At 41.9% G+C, this 21,746-nt stretch overlaps 1 protein-coding gene across 3 annotated transcripts in view; it reads right to left on the reverse strand.

The window, feature by feature from the left end:
* The window catches only part of CNTN6 (contactin 6), a 158,180-nt gene that overhangs the window by 79,071 nt on the left and 57,363 nt on the right, over positions 1 to 21,746 (reverse strand). The window lies entirely within an intron of this gene.

Here is a 21,746-nt window from a genome sequence, read left to right on the forward strand (position 1 = left end):
CTCATAAATACCGGTACACTGTGCACCCTCTTAGGGTCGGAGATTATAGCTATGTATTCATACAGCAGTTAACATGTTTAAAGTTTATGCTCATCCTCAGTTATATGGTTGTTTTATCAATGGAAATAATATTTTTAAGAAGCATTTTATTCTCCCTCTCCCTCTACCACCTGCTTTGAACATTCAGCCAGTTTTACAGGGAAAATGCTAGTGCATTTCTCCTAGCCACACTGAAATCTGAGCATGAGCTCCCCCCTCCTTTTTACCACATTTTATTGACAAAGGAAACAACAGTAACATTATTACCAACTCTCACACACCCCAAAGTACAGAGACACCATTAAAGAATAGTACATTAGAATCAAGGCGTAAAGTGATGCCGCCCAGCAAGAATAAATCAAACAAATGCATTGTTCCACAGTGTCATGTGAGAAGCTGAAGTATGGAAGCCATGTTCAATAGATTGCACATATTCAAGTAAATTAAACCATGTCATACAGAACATTGTGGTGTCCCCGCCCCCAAAGTACAGTGTTCTCTTTGAAGTGCTGCTGGCTTATCCATAAGAATTATGTCCCATATTTCATTCTTCATAAAGGTCTGTATTAAGAGTTTTCCAGTATCTGGCTAAAACAAGTTACGAGCCGCTAACAGGTGAACAATAAGATCTTTATTAGACAAATCTGATTCTCCCGTTTCATTCTCTAAGATACTAGTTTAGACCATACTAACTTCCTTCCCATAGCTTTTTGCCTGCCCTCAATGGAATACTTTACTCTTATGTTCAAGTTAAGCAGGAATTGGAGAACAAAATGAAAGGATCAATATATTTTATTATAAATCTAAATTTCAAATAAGTAGATCTAATGGACTATATGGCCCATTTTAATCTTGAATAAAATCAAAACCCACTAATCCTATATGGAGTTGGACTATAGCTGTCAACCTTCCTTTTTTGCAGTGGGAAACCGCACTGGAGTAAGGGAATTTCCCGCAAAAAAGGGAAAGTTGACAGCTACTGAGTTGGACCCAGACTTTAGTTCTACTAATATCAAGAATACTTAGTCATATAAGTATCACCATCTGGATCCACAATAAAATAAAGCGAAAACTATGTGAAGGAAAAAAACAGGAGTAAATGTATAAACTCAAGTCAGACCAAGATAATGATGCAGCTGAGCTGGTGAACTCAAATTCCATGTTCTTCTAGTAAAGCTGTTCTTCTAGTTAAAGCAAAACTTTTGGATGTGTCTAAAGATTTAAAAGAAAATTTCCACTAAGGGAATAAAATTGAACAGTGTTCATATAAAACGACTTTCTACAAAACAGGTAGAACAACACATGCTTACATTGTTCTGTTCTGGACTGCAAACTGGTACGGTTGCTCGGAAAACCAACTTCAGGGGGATGGATATGTGTGAAGTCTAATGAGGCTACATACTGACAGTAATTTCACAAGTCCCAGAATCACATGCCATGGCTGAACATGGGTCTCATTTATTGGATTGCTTTGGATGTACACATCATGAAACAGGCATTGGTATTCCTCATGCTGGGACAATTGGGCTTCAATTTACTAACACAGGAATACACCTAGAGGACTGATCTTTTATTTTTACTTTCCTGCAAAAAGAAAAGTATTCCATGCAGCTTGATATTTTAAAATAGGAAAAACCACTGGAGGTTAAGAGTATCGGAAGAAAGCAAATAATTAAGTAGTATCGACTTTTCCAAAAAACACAGCAACATTGAAAGATGTGCATTCCTATTACCTCCCCCCCCAACTAAAATGTTTACAGTGACATATCTGTTGGAAACAAAGTTGAAAGTCAGATTTGTAGCCACACTGAAAATCATTAATCAGCTTTTTAATGACCAAAGTGTTAATGATGTAATGGGCTCCGTAAAAAGAAAAAAAGAAAAAAAATCTACACGATCATTTACAATCTCATATTGTTATTGCATTACCTAAAATGATACTATTACATAACATTACATAAGCTATTTAAAGCATAATGGTTTATTTTGTTGTTGTTATCAAGGAGTGTGGAGCAGAGATCAGGTGTCGGAAGTGGATTGCAATTGCTTAATAGACATTTAAGGAACGCCAGCTCTATTTCACAGATGGTATATTCGCTAACTGTGCTTTCCACAGAAATCTATGAATAAGTTATCACCTGACTCTCCATAATTCTCCTTTTCCCCTGCCTGCATTTGTCTTACATTGTGAGCATCGACTTTGCTCACATTGCATTTTGCTATCAGCGGCAATTCTGTTCCAATTGCCCCTTCCTCTCTTTCCCTGGCAATTCTCATTGATCGTTGCATTCTGGCATGTGGCTATTGGCAGGGCGCTGGCTAATCAGTCAAATCGTAACGGTATCATGTAGAGCGAGCAGAATGCTCAGGTGCGAATGTGATCCTTCCACGTTTGGCATGGCGATGCTCAGGGCTCAGCTGCACAGGGTGGCAAGTCATCACCATCTGAGGAGAAGCATTTCGCAGACCTCAGCAAGCAGAAGATATGCTTATGGCAGGGAAAACATATGTTCCTGTGTTAACCAAATTAGATTATCACAAGAACATTACTGATATACACTGAACCATATGGGGACAATGCTAGAGAAGGCTGGGACGCAAGTTGACAGAACAGGCAAGTTGTTCAGCTGGTGTAATTGAATCTTGCCAACTCTGGAAATTTCACTCAGGGCTTTCATGATGAACATTGCTTTCTTAAAACAATACAACGGGTTTCCATTCAGAGACAGGCGCAGCGCAGCCAGAGTTGACAAAGAACATAAGCCAGCGTCCTGGATGCTAACAACAGTTGAGCCCAATTCAGACATCCCTCGGAAAGCAGGGAGACGAAACACAGGTGGTGACAGAGTGCAGCTAGGCTGTGGGCGCATTACTGGTTTTAAAATATAGCCTGCTTGTTGTTTTACTCTCTACAGTATTTGTATCAAAGCTGGGTTGGGGGGGAAATTCATTGAAGCGAAGTATTTTGTAATAAATGGCAGGGTGGATGTGGACTGAGGTCTCACATTGTGCGCACACTGCTTCTTGAACTAGAGGTGGAGCACACTGGATTCAGAGCCAACAGGAGTGTGTGCACAGCTTTAGAACCACAACCCCTTCACACCCTGCATCTCAGTGCAGGAAGATCCGAAGTAGAGCTGGCAAGTATCTGAAGAAGTGTGCATGCACACGAAAGCTCATACCAAGAACAAACTCAGTTGGTCTCTAAGGTGCTACTGGAAAGAATTTCCTATTTTGTTTCGACTATGGCAGACCAACACGGCTACCCACCTGTAAGTGTGCAATGAGTTAGGCATGGGGTTTGAATGTGTGCTCCTGTCCTCTCCACACTTTATCTGAACAGGAATTTAGAGATGGGGGTTGTAACCTATTTCCTGGCACCTGAAAATTGCTACAAAGAAGTCAGATTTGCCACTGGCGCAAGTTACGGACTTTAGACCCATACCTGTTTTATAGGACGGGATTGTCCTGGGCCTTCTACACGGAGAGGTAGGGTGCATTATCATTGATCATCAATTGATCGGTAACACCGCGCATTGCTGCCTGCTTCGTCACCCCCCGCTCAGATCCCACTCCATAAATCTCATGGGGGGGGGATTTCAAAACAAACCTCTGGCACACTAGCATCCTTTTCTCACAAATAACATACCTTAGAAACACAGTATTGTATACAGTGTAATGTACTGTTTACTCTTTACTCTTATTTTCATTTGTATTTCTTATTTTATTGTCGTTTCTTATGCTTTGTAATAAATAAATAAAAATTTAAAAAAGAAGAAACACAGTTAGTGCATCACAAACCAGATTTAATGTTTTAGAAGTGGAATCAGTAACTCTCACACCTTGCCATTTATGTGTGCCCCCCCTTTCTGCTTTTTGTTACCAAGGAGTGCCTTTCTGCCTTGCTTTGAGGAGTCACTTCTTAGATACTACAGAGGGATGGTGATGGATCTAAGACTACTACAAATAAGATTTTGAAGATCAGTTTATAATAAGGTACTTGATGAAGCTTTCAGAAATGTTACTAAAGCTTCTTGCATAATCTAACACTTCTCATTCCAAAGTGCGAAGGAGAAAGAGCATTTCAAATTACACTTTATTAAAAATAAATCATGGCGAACAATGCTGCCATTGAGACTGACATCTTTATCTGGTCTCTCTACAGAATGGGATCTTCTGAGAGAAATTACTTTGATAAGCGCATATCTGGATATGCTGCTTAAAAATTGAAAAATGCCTAATGTTAGTCATATGCATAATTTCAGTGGGCCTACTCTGCATATGACTTAGTTGGATATCACCCAATATAACATTGACAATAACCTGAACATAGTTTGTCATTATGTGTATGTGTGTGTCTTACCTTTCAATTTTCTCCCTATCTACATAAAAATGTCAAGCCATCATTGTGAAGCCCCCATTAGAGGACTTGTAGTGTTGCATCACAATCCTGGATTTGCATGAATTTGGGGTGGAGGAGAGGGGAGCAAAAGAGAAGGAAGATTGTGCAACAACAACAGCAAAGGCATGAGAATGAGAAAGAAAGGACACAGGCAGTGGGAAAGGGGGGAGGGGAGATTAAAACAACAGCAGAAGTTTGAGTAAAGCAGGGATGGGAGAAAGTGAGGGGAGGAAGGAAACAGTGATTCTAAACAACAGCAGAGGTTTTGGGTTAAAGTACCTTCATACAATGAAATATTTGAGGGAGAACTTTGAATCAAGCAGTGGTGGAGACCAACGGAGAGGGAAATTGTGGTTTTAACAGCAGAGGTTTGAAGAAAGCAGGAATGGAAGGAAACTGAAATGGGAAAAGTGGTGATATTAATTTTTTTTGCAGAGGTTTGAATAGAGTTTAAACATGGTATGATTACACTGAAATGGGAGTTACAGAATAATGTTGTGTTATTTCTCATTGTTAAAATTGGTTTGTTTGTTTGTTTGTTTTTTAAAAAATCTTCAGTGTTACCCCATCTCTGCTTTACTCAAACCTCTGCCATTATTGAAAGGCACAATTTGCTGCAGAATAGACGAGAGGTGTGGCTTCAGAAATGGAGATGTAAAGGTGAAAAGTGAGATTAGTAGTTGGCGTGGGGTGGGAAGGGGAAACTTTCTGGTATTAAAGTGGTGGCGGTGGTGGCAGAGGACTGTTGAGTGGGATGAGCAGCGACACAGATCCTGACCCCTCCAAACATTACTCGAAGTTCTGCTTGCCCTTTGTGAAGCATTTTTGCTTCAGCCCCACTGCCCTTCAAGTGATTGCAATAAGGACCATTTGAAGGTGCAGCACAACCCTGTGGAAAACTGAATTGCCACACTTACATTTTGGCATATGAAAGGAAGAATGAGAATAGACTCTTTTGAATATTTGTATGCATATGTATATGCGAGAAATGAAGCAACATGAGTTTTGCATTTTGTTTATTTTGAAGGGCAGGCATTGGACAGTTTAAAACTGGCAATGGAACCCTCCCATTAAAAGCGTTTCTTGTGCTAAACTTAAATATTCAAAACAGCAACACTTTAATAAAAGAAATGGCAACAGTAGTAAGTGAGAAAATAATCAAACAATTTGAAGCACTCTAATGCCTTGAACTGCAATTATCAAAGGATGGGCAAATCCTCAGTGATTGCTGAGGTATTTGGTTAAGGTCATAAACAACTGCATCCCAAGAAATGCTCTAATGTAACATAAACAGACATTTCCTTTTCTCTGTGTTGGTTCCATTAGTGTTAATGGGAATAACAATCTGCCACAGAATAGAGATATATCTTTTCTACCTCCCCATCCTCAGCACCAGGAGTTTATCATTCAGTCTTAATTGGATGACAAAACATTAAATGATAAAACAAAGTTTGTTTGCTTTTAATTTGGGAAGAGTAATTTTTTCATACTGCCTGTTAGCATCAACTTTCTTCTACTAAACATAGGTGGGGAATCTCTGGCTCTCCAGATATTGCTGGTCTGGAACTCCCATGACCTATGACCATTGACTGTGCTGTAACAAAAGTAGTCATAAACCATAAATAAACTTTAAAAGTACACAAATTGAACAATTTTCACATAAATCGTAGTAAAGTCTATAACAGATGCCAAAAATTAATCTCAATAACAGCAACAACAGCTCCTCTCCCTCCTGGCAACAACCCTGCTAAAAAATACCCCAGCCCAAGAGTCTGTTCGGCAGCCTCAACTTTTGTAGCTGGAGTCAGTCAGGGCCCCAGCCTTTCAGGTGAGGTGGAAAAGGGCTGTAAGGCAGGGAGCAGGTCTTCTGGGATTCACAGCCCAAGATGGTCCCTGGCATAAGGTACCTTACCCAGGACCTCCTCAAACTTGGTGCCAGCCCAGCAGAAATGCAAAGGAGCTTGAGGTGATCACCACCTTCCGTGGTGCCCTCAACAGAGCCTCCTCTCTAAGATCAGTGACTACCAATTGTTTCACTGGTTGAAAAACTTGGTTAGGAGATATTGTGTGGGACAGAAATGCATTTGTTGGAATACATGGTCAGGGCTGACCCAGGACACTTTTCCACTTCAGGCAAAAACTTCAGTGCCACCGCCCCACCATTGGCACCACTTTTTAGCCTCCCCTGAGCTCCTTTGATGTAGGGGCATTTAAAGATAGTAATGGTTGATTCAAATAAATGATGACAGAATCAACAGAACCAAGCTACATGCAGGGTGCACGTCCCATTGTGACGTTTTAAAATTAATGCAATAAATGTGTTAACTTATTTTAGGAAGGACTATTAGATAGCCATGTCTCCCTAAATACCAAACAAAGAGATAACAACATCTTAATACATGTTATGGATCGCGTGTGTTGTGTAGGCTCCTATGATGTAAGTAATGGGCCCTGCCTACTAGCCTGCTCCCTAAAATATCACTGGTTTGCTCATTTCTATATCAATTACTTTGATAAAATACATATTTTGTTATGTGCAAATGGCTTTAGATACCTATTAGGTCCATAAATTACCATTTGCGTGTCCAGGTCCCCAAACCACCCCTCAAATGAAACACACTTCACACAGAAATTTAGGTTTAAGGGTTTTTTTTGGCATAAATTTGGCCACAACTTTATTAAAATACAAAATATATGAGTGGTTGCTTAGGCATTGGTTCACTGGGGACAGAACTGACATCCACCTGCCTGTGAAAGTCAGTAAAGGGAAAACACTTTAGGGAGAGAATGGGAGCCGGGGGTCTGACCCTCACCTCTCCCCTAATGCTCCCAGGGGCTCTTGGGTGGGCCCTGGCCCCCGACTGGGGGATACGGACAAGCATGGCGAGCCCCTGGATTCCTTTAACGGAATTCCCGCGCAGCAGCAGCATTGAAGGGGCTGCCATAGCCAACCCTGCCCCTCCACCAACCAATTAATAACCAACGCCTAACTACCAACCTTATAAGTTGTGACTAATTGCTACACAGCAGGCGAAAACCAAATGGCACCAGCCAATCAGCCAAATGGAAAAATTCCTACCAGGCCCCTGCCCCAAAAGCAAACGACCCCATGACAGGCATAGCAAGGTCATACGCAGAGGCCTAATAATAGGGAGGGGGTGGGTGATCCGATGCACGCAGCAAAGAGGTACAGTGGTACCTCGACTTACGACGTTAATGCGTTCCAAAGGCGCCCTCGTAGGTCGAAATTTTCGTAACTCGAAAGGCGCTATCTCTGGAGGGAAAATAATCCGTAGGTCGAGAAAACCACATTAAAAAAACTCATAGGTCGAGGTATCGCGCCGCCGCTTTCCCTTCGTAGGTCGAAAAATTCGGAAGCGGCGGCCATTTCTTTCATCCGGAAGTGTTTCGGAAGTTGAAAACGACGTATGTCGAGGAGCTCGTAAGTCGAGGTCCCACTGTATATCACGCTGCGAACCAAGCAATATATAGTCGCTGGGCTGTCCATCAACAATTTCAACATAGAAATCTCCCCAACGACACCCTGAGCCCAATCACAGCAGTGGCCATCTATACAATTCCGCCCAGCAACAAAGGGGTGACTTGCTGGCCCCCACCGCAACACTTGCTCTCCATGAAGGAGAACCCGCTTAATTAGGGAAAGGCAAAATTCATCACCTTGCATAATTACTAACAGTTCTTTGGAATTAATGCAATTTCATGCTTTCTTGAACTTTTGATTCCTTGCCACAAATGTTTTGTCATTATATAATCTTAAATATTACTGTTGTAATTATAGTCCATTATTGAATACCTGGGGGGGGAGCATTAGGAGCAGAGACATTTTCAAACTAGAGACATCTCCTAAAGGGAATGGGGGGGGGGAATTGGGGAGATCAATTCCTTTGAAGAAGCTCTGCTTTATACAATGTGATTTATTACAGCACAATGACTAATGCAACTGGTTATGATGGATCACAATGCAGTTCTTCACCCAAGCAAATATAACAGAAAATTATGAACTTAGCAGTTTTCAAAGTGCACCCATTGTTAAGATTTGCATAAGTAACTGCACCGTCTGCGTTCAGGAGATTAACAATTTGTTACCTATATTATCCTGTGATGCTAATTACACACAAATGCCTTCCAGTCAAGGGAGAACTTCCTTTCTGTCATGCTTCTTTTGTTCCCTGACTTGTTTCTTAAGGCTACTTACTTGTCTTATGTTTACTAATATGCCTGGATTTATAATATGGCAATTGGAGCAATTGCAAGGGGCCCAGATTCTGAGATTTCTTTCTTTCCTTCTTTCTCTTTCTTTCTTTCTTTCTTTCTTTCTTTCTTTAAAAGAAAGCCCACTACAAAGAAAGTTAGAAAGAGAAATGTGCAGAGAAATGGCCCAGCCTGACGTCTCCTGCATTTCACTGTTTTAAGCCAATGAGTGAAGTCCTAAATTGTGATTGATGAGTGAATTATTTTACCCAACAGGATTTGGGTATTTCTGGGTCCTAAAAAGCTGCTATTTTCTATTTTCTTTTAGTGATCTTTCTGATCCGGGGAATCTCTGTTGTTTTTCCAGAACTAGCAGGAGTGGTCAGCTGGTTAGGAGAAAAATGAGTACATTTGTAATATAGTGCAGACTTACTTTTCCTAATCGCTTTGGAAAACCCTTTCCCTGCCCCTCCACCCAAAGTAATTGAATAAATGGAATGAAAGTTTGAAGTTTTGTAAATAGGAAGTGATTTATAGTGTTCTGTGTGAATGAATAAAATAGTTTGGCTAAGTATGATCTGAATAGGGTTAGACTTTAGATGTTCAGATTCAGGTTTGATTTTTGTGGAAAGTGACAATTTCCCACAGAGGTACGTAGGGGGGAAAGACAGCTAATTTTAAAGGTTCATTGTTTTATCACTGCTTATTATTTTCCTTATTACTGATCTGTATAAGCCACTGTGGGAGACTGGAAGAGAGTATTTTTGTTTTGTTATTTTCTCGGCAGTTGTATAGCATGCAAAATGACAATATTGCTGCTTCAGGGTAATGGACTTTGCTTGGTTTCTTGAAGCGGTGTGTGTGTGTGTGTGTGTGTGTGTATATACCCTCCAACATTTTTCTGATGATAATATGGAATAATAATAATAATAATAATAATAATAATAATAAGTATACCCTGCCCATCTGGCTGGGTTTCCCCAGCCACTCTGGCTTGCTCCCAACAGAATATTATTAATAATAAAGTGATAAAACATCAAACATTAAAAACTTCCCTAAACAAGGCTGCCTTCAGATGTCTTCTAAAAGTCAGATAGTTCTTTATTTCCTTGACATCTGATGGGAGGGCGTTCCACAGGGTGGGCACCACTACTGAGAAGGCCCTCTGCCTGGTTCCTTGTAGGTTTACTTCTCACAGTGAGGGAACCGCCAGAAGGCCCTCGGCACTGGAACTCAGTGTCCGGGTTGGATGATGGGGGTGGAGAAGCTCCTTCAGGTATACTGGGCTGAGGCTGTTTTGGATTTTAAAGGTCAGCACCAACACTTTGAATTATGCTCAAAAATGTACTGGGAGCCAATGTAGGCCTTTTAGGACCTGGTTATATCATAACAGCAACACCCCACTCTGGGTGGCTTCCAGCATATGTAAAACATAATAAAACATTAAACATTGAGTAAAAACCTTTGCTATACAGAGCTGCCTTCAAATGCTTTCTAAAAGTTACTTATCTCTTTGACTGAAGGGCCACACAACTCCATACAGTCCAACATTTCTCTGATGAAAATACTGTAGGGACATCCTAAGGAAAAGCAGGACATTCCGGGATCAAATCAGAAACTGGGACGGCTTCTATAAATCTGGGACTGTCCCTGGACAATGATACTAGTAGCCTGACTACAATTTTTCTGCCTCCACAATGCCCCAGAACTACCATTGTTCCAGGTCATGTTGAAGGGGTAAAGGTAAAGGGACCCCTGACCATTAGGGGCTCCACATACAAAATGGTGGTGAATATTGAAAGGAAATTATACAAAGTGACATTTTTGTTCTAGAGGAGGTAATAAAAAGCAGAAACCAAAACAGCACAACACATTTTTATTTTTATTTTGTAGGAAAATGTATTCTGAGAAATTTTAGCTCAGCTCTACTCTAAGCCTCTGGAGTTGAGAGCAATGAGCTATGGAATAATTTCTCCTATTTTAAATGCAGATTCCTGGCATGTACATTAATGACACACACCAAGGAGTGTTTCCACTGTATTTCCACCGAATCCTGCTTTAATATTTAATAAGCTGTAGGCCATATAGGTCCTTTGATTTATTAGCATAGCTTCAATACATTGATTTAGGTCCAAGTCTAACAAATTGCTGTATCCCCCTCTGCCCCTTATTTCATCAGTATCCATGAAATCCAAGGGATTTCAGTGTCAAGCTTTGCACCGATAAAGCCAGCATTGCTCCATGTTTTTTTATGATGACAGGATAACAAAGAATATCACAGTATATGTAGAAAATCCGTGTAGTCAGTGAGGCCTAATGGTAACTACTCAAGGATTCTGAAGGTGTTAGCTGGTGAAAGCTGAAAAGCCTAGGGAAGAGTGAATATATTATCTAGGCTTTAAAAATGAAAGGGAGAAGACTCAAGGAATTACAAACTGATTAGCTGTTCTTCAATACCAGAGATAAAATTAGACCAAATCATACACCCTATTTGGTTTTCAACCACTAAAAGAAAATCTGGGTGATGAGTAGTAATCAACATGGATTTGTTAGGAACAATCAGGGCAAACCAAAATAGTTTTATTCTTTTATGAAACTTCCTTCTGTGAGGCTTTAAACTACTCCTAAATGACAAGCTCCCACAAATGATTGAGCAATGTCTATAATAAGACGCTTTCTGTGGCACTGATACACACGTGATAGGAAAGTTATATTCAAAGACCCAACAATTAAAGCATCATCATGAAAATTCAAAGAATGATCAACTGGAATCTCCGTTGTTGCTCAATGCTTTCACTAACTGACATGTCTCAAATAATACTGAGGGAGCATCAGCTGTGGAGCATTGGAAATAGGGTAATGGGTAGAAGATCTTATCAAGCAAGACAATAATACTACTTACAGGAACATGTGTAAATTGCTCCACTTGGTGTGAAACTAAATGTTACAAGTTTGCTCACTGTGTCCAACGGCTGCAGTGAGTAGTGGAGAAACTCTGAGGGATGATTAGCTTAGTGTTAAGAGCACACACTTTGCGTTCAGAAGCAGTGGCGTAGCGTGTGGGGGCCCACAGGGGCAGTTGTCCCGGGCACAAAAAAATTGTTAGGAGCGCAAAATTTCAACTCCTGTGCTGCCTCAATACAGCTACACACTTCCATTGCTGTGCTCCATTGAAAATGGCTTTTCCATGCGAACCAGGAAGCAACCTCTCCAGACAACGGAACAACTCTTCTTTTCTTATCTATGCAGCTATGCTCTACTGGGTAACATGAATATGCATGTATACTCCATCTGTTTTCTTTCCTCCCGTTTTCCTTCCTCCCACCCACCCCATGCAACCCATGTTACACCACTGTCAAGGTCAAGATTTCAATGCCTAGAATGTCCTAGGAAATATCCCTGTCTGGAACAATGAAGAGCCACTGCAGTACAAATTTCCTGCTCAATTTACACAACAATAATTTCTATATTCACTATGCATACTGTCCAGCAGGCCTTTTGGAATGTGCATGCCTCACATTTTTGTATATTCTCTAGGCCTTGGAAGATGTGCATATCATGATAGGTTTTGTTAAGCCTTCCCCAATCCTACAATCTCCCTCCCAATGCTTCCCAGTTGACTAGCAGGAAGGGACACCACAGATCGCATGAAATTAGACAATGAGATGCATGTGGCCTGTAGGCGACAGGTTTGCCCATCTCTGACAGGAACAAACGGTATGCCTGTTGGAGAGAATGCATATTGCCCTGAGAATGTACAAGCATGCAGCTGAGCTATTAGGATTTTATTAACTGGGAAATGTGCACATTTCCCTCTTCATTGGCATATTATGTGCACACTGGGCTAGATGGACTTGGTAGAAACCATAAAGTATGTTTCAATGTTCCTTTCCACCCACCTATGCAATGATCCATAATAGTAGAAATAAAACTGAAAATGGGTTTCAAGCCTGTTTCAGTTGCATAGCAGACAGACGTGCTGTAGAAATTGGGGGCAGAGGAGGGAGCCTGCCAGTTTCACAACTGCTCTTTGCTGGTTTTGTGTTCAGTTCTTTGAGTTTCTCCACTCACTATCCAAATCAATAGGCCAAGAGTCTGCACATCCAGTAGCTGATGATAGTCTGACATGATCTTGGAGTCCAACTTCCCCTCTTGAGGGGACAAAGTGGGAAACTTGGAGGAAGAATCAGAGAGTGAGGAGGAACTGTCCACACATTCAACCACATGCTCCCCACTGCACCAAGAGCTCCAGCGCAGGAGGTCAGTCTTTTAGCAGCAGTCCAGCAGGAGATTGCATTGCCACTCCAGTTTTGAAGCTCCAATGAAACCACTGCCACCTCAACACTGTAGGAGTTGAGAGCCACTGAAATAGGCAGGTCCCCTTTAACTATAGGGATTTCTGCTGCTGGGAGTGAAGCTAACTACCCAGATTAAGCTGCAGCCTTATCTGAGGCTAAGTCTAGGACATGCTAAGCTTGCATCCTTCATAGAGCTTGACTACCAACATGGTACATCTTGCCTGCCTATTAGAGTCATCGTGAGGAGCAGCACACAGTTGTCCCTCTACCCCTTGATGGAAACTAAATGAGAAAGTGGCAGACATGTGCCAAATGCAGGATACTTCTCAAGACCAGCTGTATGGCAACATATACACAGGTGATCAAGCTTGGCAGATTACTGTGACATCCCTGGTTGCATCCCAGAAGCATTTGGACACTGATTTCTGTTGCTGTTTTGGAAGATTGAGATCCAGGAATGCAATGACCTCTTTCATCTTCCTACGGAGCAAGCAGAAATACCTGCAATAATGTGTGAGGCTCCTTCACTGGACCATGGCCTGCACAAAAATGTGCTGTTCCTGCTTACTTTTGCATGAGGAGTGTTTCTGATGAAAACTTGCTGTTAAATAGGTTATTACAGGAAAACATTCAGTTAAATATATTTATATATGACTAGTGGTTTAAGCCCGTTAAAATAACGGGCGCTAGAACATATGTGGTCGGGGTAGTAGGTTTCTTTTGTTGTTTGGGGCGAGGAACCTACAGCCCTCCAGATATTGTTGGGACTCCAACTCCCATAAGCCCGAGCAACGCAGCCAATGGTCAGGGATACTGGGAGTCCAACAGGTTCCCCGCCCTTACAGCGCAAGGTAAGCAGCTGCTCTCTGTGGCGACCTCAGACGTGCAACCGGTAAATCCCCCCCCCCAGCCTCCCTCTCCCAGCGGGGCAAACCATTGCAGTGCGCCGAGGAGGTGAGACACCTGTCAGGGGCTCTTTGCCCGGACAGGCCGCAGAGGGCCGCCCGAGCTGGCCGGCGTGCTCCCTCCCTAGGGCTGCCCGGGACCTGCTGGCCTGCCTGCCTGGGCGTCCCCTGGAGGCTGAGCAGGCGGCGGGAAGCCCGGCTGGTGGTGGAGCCGAGCGCGGGAACCTTCCTCCCCCGCCCACCCCGCACAGCGTCTCAGGCACCACTGCCACCTGCAATGGTGTGCAACAGGCAAGTCGGAGGAGGTTGCTGCTGCCAGGCAGGCTGCGGGCGGCGGCGGCAGCTGCAGCAGTGCCGGGAGGTGGCGGGCCGGTGGACAGCACAACGGCAATAGTAGCCGGAGCAGCAGGAAGAGAAGCGGAGGGAGATCGAGAGGCAGCGGGGCTTTTGGAACTCCGACTCTCCCAGGTAAGGTGCCGCGGTGAGCCCCCCCACGCTCCCGCTCTTTGCAAGGCCTCGGGGCTCTGGTTTCAGCGGCAAGAGCGGCAGCGTGGCCTCCCTTCTCAGCCTCCCCTCGTCCTCTGGATCGTCGACGTTCCACTTCAACCGCCCCGCTTCAACTGCCGCCGCTGCTCCCGGCCCGATGTCTCTCCATCCAATCCCTGTGTCCGTGGGGCACATGCGCAGTAGCACAAACCCAGAGACACAGGGACTGGACGCAGAGACACTTGGGTTTTATATATATAGATTGTAGAGTAGTAGACCCACCTAACTTTCATATATATATATATATATATATATATATATATATATATATATATATATATATATATATAAAAATCTATTGCTATCTATTGATTTTTCTTTTTTAAACAAACCTTTCCAATCTTTTGTCTGAATCGTACCAAAAATAAAATGAAAAGCTCTGGTGGATATGGTGGAAATTACATTCAATAATTTAGTGGAACCTTGGACAGTAAAGGGAACATTACCAAACACTGCAAATAAAGAGACTGGCTTTAACCTTCAAAAATATTAAATTTTATCAATAAAAATCTAACTGCTTTGAGACCTTTATCTGTTTTCTTCCTAACAATATCTCGATAACACATATTGCTTTTCTAAGAGCACTTTCTGGACGCTGTATATGACTGTTTTATATTTGAATGTTACATGTAGAATACATGTTATATCACTCATGAAAAGGCCTCAGAGCCAGCCCATGCTAGGGCTGTCTTACGCCTGGATTTTCACAGACATTACTGGGATTTCAAAGGCAGAATTGACATCCAGGGGAGTTTCCAAAAGGCGGCACTTTGTCCTGGATCTTAGGCAAGTCAATCAAAAAATCGCATTTTTCTCATTTTTGTAAATAAAAATGCTCAACGATGTCAGGGATTGTCTTAAAAAAGCTCAACAACTTTTGGGGTGTCCTGGTTTTTAACTTTTTGAAATATGGCAGCCCTAGCCCATGCCATCTTGCTGTCTGAGGTGACGGACAAGATGGTGTCCCTCATCACAGCCAATTGGACTGGCAGTTTAATCTTATTTCAATGCTAGAGATGGGAGAGCTACTTCCAGTGCACCTATGGAAAACAAGCTAACTTAAGGGGTGCAAAGCAGGCTGTGTGGTATAAACAGCTTTGTTCTCCAACATTGTCCTCACTGCTGCTTCTGCAACACAGCATTCGCTCCCTCACTCTGCCTGATGGGAGGGCCAGCAACGAAAACTGAAACTTAAGTAGGGCACACCAAATTACATTGAGATGAAGTTTGTCCATGGTGAAGACTTTATTCTTCTTGATTTACCACTTCCAAATCTGAGGTAAAATTTCAATTTTCAAAATGTTGTAAAATTATTCATGTTTGTTAAAGAGAGATATTATGGAAGGAAGCATTTATTTTTTTTAATCTGAATCTGATTTATCAGGCCAGGAAGTGCTGTAGCTCAAAGATTGTGAGTTGAATTGGCTGTGGCTCACTTGGATAGTGAATGTGATTGTTGGAAAACCCAGGAGCAGGAGTAAAAGACACCCAAAATTATTGCTTCTGCTCTGCAAATGGCTGGCTGTAAATAAACAAGCAGGAGTGGTCCAAGTCATTTTTCCACCTGAGACAGAATGACAAATGGAGCCCCCCCCCATGTTAAAGTGAAGAGTACCCCTGAAATAAAGTGACTAGTCTGTGGGCCAGTCATTAAGTTTCAGAGTAAGGATTTGAACCTGACTATTTAACATCCGACTGGAATATATACATAACAAATTAAAACAAGTGGATGGATGGATGGATGGATGGATGGATGGATGCTTCTTCATTTCCCTTTCCAAATTCCCCAACCACATCCAATTGTCCTAATGGGAATTTACCAGTAAAGATCAGTATACAAACTCTTGTAGATGATTAGCTTACCATGACTGTGATAGCACAATTTCCCTACATACATGGGATCTTTAAACTGTGATGAAATAATAGCACTAACAGTAATTTCAGACCAGAACTAGTGTGTAACGCAGCAGGATACCATCTGGACCAGAGGCGGAGAAGCCAAGAGGAAAGAAATTCATGCATTCCCAGCTTTTGTACATTTCAGAATATCTGATCCGATTTAGCTGCATTGATTTTCCCATTTTCTGCTTCCAAACATATGCTACAAGTTTTTTTTAAAAAAAAAAAAACCCACAAAAAAACCCCGGGTTGTGACATTCTGAGCTATGCTGTATTGCTTTCTGGTGCTCATGCAATTTGTGTGCACTCAAAGGTAAACAACATGATGAAATAATCAGGGGGAAAGTGAGCTTTTATGTTTGCTGAACAATTCAAAAGCTCCATCTCCACACATACACATTTATTCGGCTCTTCTACATTGCCGGGCCTGTGATTCAGCATCAACTGGAACAGCTTATCAAGTGACTTGTCCAACTGTGGGTAAGGGTTAGGCAGAAGGAATCTGATCAGTCCACTTTTTTTGCAGTGGACTGACCAGAGCTTACGCTCTCAAATTCACTTGGCTATTGGAATACAACTCCCACTAAAAAGCAGTGGTAAAAATGTGTATTTTACTTCAATATTTCAGTAAAACATGTGTAAAAAATAAATATGATTTAAATGTACTTTTTGTGTATTCTTTTTTTAAAAAATCCATGAAAAATAGGACAGAACAGACCAATGACTGGAAAGTGAAGCTGAAATGGAGTAGAATTATGGTGCTCAGTACCTCCCTAGTTTCCTGTGATTTATTTCTACACTCCAGGAGAGACTTGGGACTCCTACACGCTTGGAGGCTGCATGTTGCTCTGCTACAAAACCGGGCCTAATACTTGTAGGTGTACTGGACCCAAAGATAGGAGTTTTGGTTGCCTAGAAAATTCCAAAGGTTATGGCTAAATATAACAATTAAAATATCACTCAGTACTGTATCCGGGCCCACTGGCACCCACAATGAGAGGCAATGGAGTGGTTAGAGTGTCAAACTAGGACCTGGGAGACAAGGTTTAAAATCAGCACTCAGCCATGAAGTTCACTTGGGCCATTTTCCATGTCCATGGCTTCTGAATGTTGTGAGGATAGAATGGGGAAGCAGGAAGCTTGTATGCCACCTTGACCTCTTCAGAGGAAAGGTAGGACCCTTTTGGAGGTCCCTCCACCCTCAGAGGCTCAAGGGGTGGGTGGCCCAGAACAGAGCATTCTCTGTGGTGGCCCCAAAGCTTTGGAACTCCTTCCCCACAGAGGTGCATCTGGCGACTTCATTGTACAGCTTCCTGTGTATGTTGAAGATACTTGAGGTGTACACAACCTTGGTTCTCAAACAGAATGCATTCTGGGAGTTTGTTCGACTCCCAGAACCATTCAAAACCAAGGTGTGGCTTCTGTTTGGCTGCAGAAGCGTCCTGCAGCCAATCGGAAGCCGTGGTGGACATTCGGCTTCCAAAAATCGTTTGAAAACCAGAACACTCACTTCTGGGTTTCGACCGTTCAGGAGCCAATTTGTTCAGGAACCAAGGCATTTGAGATCCAAGGTACGACTGTGTATATTTTAGGACCCATCTTATTTTTATGATTGTAACTTGTTTTAAACTGTTTTCTATCCTATTTTAATGACCTGGAACATTTGGGTAAAGGGCAGGAAATAAAGAAATAAAATATTCTCAGTGCTTCATCGCTCAACATTAACAATCAGTTCATTTCCTCATTTGCAGAATGGAAAGTGAAGTCCTGAAGAAAGTGACTCATTTCCTTATAAGCCGCCATTATCAACATGGTTTCTGAGAGACACCTGCCGTGGCTAAACTGCAAAGAATATGTCAGGGCACTCAGGCATCTCAGGTTCCTTGCAGCGCTTCTGATCCTTGGTACGGATCCAAGCTTCCTCAAGCATGCTTGCCAGCACTGCACTTTATTCCTGGACAAAAAGGATGGGAAATTATTGTGGAACTTCATCGGCTTTCCTGAGGAGCAATTAGCAACAGGCTTCAATGCAGTTCCCTCAGCGAGGAATGTTTTTGCTTACTCTGCAAGCTAGCCCATTGAAATCTCACCCTGAGATGCCAAACAAAAGCTCCTTTATTAACAGCTCCAGCCCTGTTTACAACAGGAGGGAAAGCTTTTTACAATGTGGACAATTTAGAAGTGTGAAAGGGCTGTCTGACTCTGGGGGTATTGCTTCCCTATGCAGCCCATTAATCTTGTATGTGAATTAAAGCGCTTGTCAATATCTCTTGAAATTAACAAGCTAAAATCACAGTTGGTGACAGACAAGTGACTTTCACGTGGCAATGGAAGTGAACTGAGTTAAATAGGAACCATCATCCCTTCCTCTGATTAGTGATGGAGCCTGAGACAGAATGATTTGCATGTATTAGAAGGAACCTCATTTCACATCCCAGACAAATTGGTTATTTTAAATAATATTTGGTCTGCTGTTCTTACCCTCCATGAATAGTTATGAGTGGTATTTTTGTTTCATGCCTGCGCTCTTCTCCACTTCCATCCATTCCTCAACATCATTTCCCTTCTGTTTCTTATCATGAAAAAAAAATAATGTCTGAATTGAGGACTGAAGGCTAGGATTTTTTTGTTTTTGTTTTAGCTATCTATAAAACAGACAAAATGCATGTTTGCTTAAAAGTAAGTCCCACTGGTTTCAATTGAACTTACTCTAGAGTAAGTTAGTACAGAATTGAAGCCCACAAACCTTTACCCTGCCTTTCATCCAGATCAGCCTATATGGAGTCTTGCAGTCTATATGGAGTCTTGCAGTCATTTAAGCAGTAAAATATGAACAGGAGTACATCCATTAAAATTGATGAACATGATTGGCTTTGAGTCATTCATTTCAATGGGTCTGCTCTGAGTAGGGCTAGTATTGGTCACAACCCCCCAAATAAATATCCCAATATAAAAAGAGAGAGCTGAACAACAGAGCCAGCAGAAAATATAAATGGAAGGAAGGAAAAAACTTAATTGGGAAGGGTTCCACCACCAACCCAGTATACAAATATCTTGTATTGTATTGTATTGTATTGTATTGTATTGTATTGTATTGTACAGTGGTGCCCCGCTAGACGAAAATAATTCGTTCTACGAGTGTCTTCGTAGAGCGAATTTTTCGTCTAGCGAAGCGGCAATGCAGCGTGGAGGTTTTCGCGCCGGCCAGAAATTTTTTTTTCCCGTCTTGCGGGGCAGCCTTCCGCTAGCGAATGCCATTCGTCTAGCGAGTTTTTCGTCTAGCGAGGCATTCGTCTAGCGGGGCACCACTGTATTGTATTATCAGAGCCTCTGATGCCCTTCTGTTCTTTGATATGCATGAAGGAGGAAATTTGAATGTACAATATACTCTTGACATTAAAATAAATGGACAACTGACCCATTTATGAACATTATGTACCCATCAAAGTGCAAATTTGGCTCTGTATGGAGAAGCATGTTTACTGTACATTAACTTCAGCTATCAAGTCACTGCACGGTTGTGAAAGACCGTTACCACAAGCAAGTGATCATGAGATGCAGTGCTCATCCCAGGAGGCAAGCTTATGAAAAGGTGCCGAAAATGAACACAACTTGTGACCCACCATTCTGGTCTGCCAGTACTTAGCAATCTTCCTGGTTTTGTCACCCCAGGCTGAAGTGGGCAACTATAAATGGCTGGCGGCCTGTATTTAGCTTGAAGGCTCGCAACCTTTGTAATCTTGAGCTATCTTTAATTGGCAACAACCACAACAGTGTAATTATATATAGCCTGGCTATTTAGGACAGTGGAAAAAGAAGTTGTGTTAATATTCAGCTTGATGAGGATATTTCCCTTAAACCTATTTATTTACATTGATTTACTTTTACATAAAAGTGGTGCAATAATGAAAACATTCCCTAGCATTCTAATGAATTTTTGAGCATTTAAAAACACCATTTAAATTTGAGTTATGTAAGCTTCATTCATAATAATAGGCCTACATTATGCACAACAAATTAATATGCATGAAGATTGTGCCTCTCAACTGCATTTCAGACTAAGGGGGGGGGGATCTACTTTAGAGTTCAAATATTCCCAGACCCTTTCTATTTTCTTGGCATTGTTGACGCCAAGAATGCATGGCTACTATTTTTTGGCAGTTTGAATACAAAATCTAAATGGTGCCTTTTTATTTCCTCTGTGACATTTATTTTTAATACCACTTTCCTATATTACCATGGAGGTAATACTGAAAACAGCAGGCCCCTAGATACAATGTGCCTGTGGACAATGCCACTGTCATATTAAGGGAAAGAAGCTAACAAAAAAGAAAAAAGAAACGCCTGTGAGTAAAACCTGCAACATTGCTTTATCTAACACCTTTGCTATAAAAAATAGTTATTGTGCTTTAGGTATTCATAGCAATTCAATACTCTACACATTAATATGAGTTTTGGATTACTCACACAACTTTGTACCTATGTATCCATATACTTTAATCTACAACTGTACCAAATTAGTGCCTCTGTCTTCATTAGAACCCCCTTTTTCTCCTTCTCCTTCAGATTGCATGATGGAAGTCCTGATACGTTCTGCCTTGGTCAATGTCAATGCCAACATATCTAATGCTAAATGTGAGACATTTAGGAGAGCTGCTGCCAATCATAGAATTGTAAAGTTGGAAGGGACCATGAGGGTCATCTAGTCTGACTCCCTTTCACAGCAGGATTCTTTTGCCCAAGGTGGGGTTCAAACCCATGACCCTGAAATTAAGAGTCTGAGGTTCTACCAACTGAGCTACCACAGTAGACAATACTGCCTGAGAGATCAGTGGTCAAAGTGTAGGGCAGCTTCCTTTGCTCTTGTTTCCATGTTCCAAAGAGGTCACTGGAGGCGTCTTTGTTTTAGTGCTGATTCTTCAGGTCGTCTGTTTTCTGTGCAAGAATCTTAGTTTATTTTAATCCAGATTGCAGCTGACCTGAAGCTTGGTTTCTAGATGTTTCAGCAATAAAGGCCATTTCACACAGAACAGTTTTGCTGTATCAAAGTGATGTCCATGTAAGAAACCATCTTGTGTGAAGAGTTCTTGATGACAATATAACTCTGCTAGCCAGCTGACAGTAAGACACCCTGCTAGTATATGTGGACATTTTTCTTCTTGCGTATCTTATGTATTCTAATTGTGTTGTTATGAGTTTGGTGGGGTAGGCTGTATACTTCTGCCCACCCTCTAACCCCTGGATCCAGAATGTGTTAAAATATAAGCCAGGCTAGGTTCTTGTGTGCCTGGCGTGCTCTGGTCCATGGAGTCACGAAGAGTTGGACACGACTGAACGACTGAACAACAACAAAGGTTCTTGTGTTGAGGTGATCGCTTGGGTGATGGGCCATTAAGACAGCAAGGAAAGTGGGCTCTGTGCAAGACAGCAAATGGGTGAGGCCCC

This window comes from Lacerta agilis, chromosome 2 (assembly GCF_009819535.1).
Source record: "Lacerta agilis isolate rLacAgi1 chromosome 2, rLacAgi1.pri, whole genome shotgun sequence".
Taxonomy (NCBI): domain Eukaryota; kingdom Metazoa; phylum Chordata; class Lepidosauria; order Squamata; family Lacertidae; genus Lacerta; species Lacerta agilis.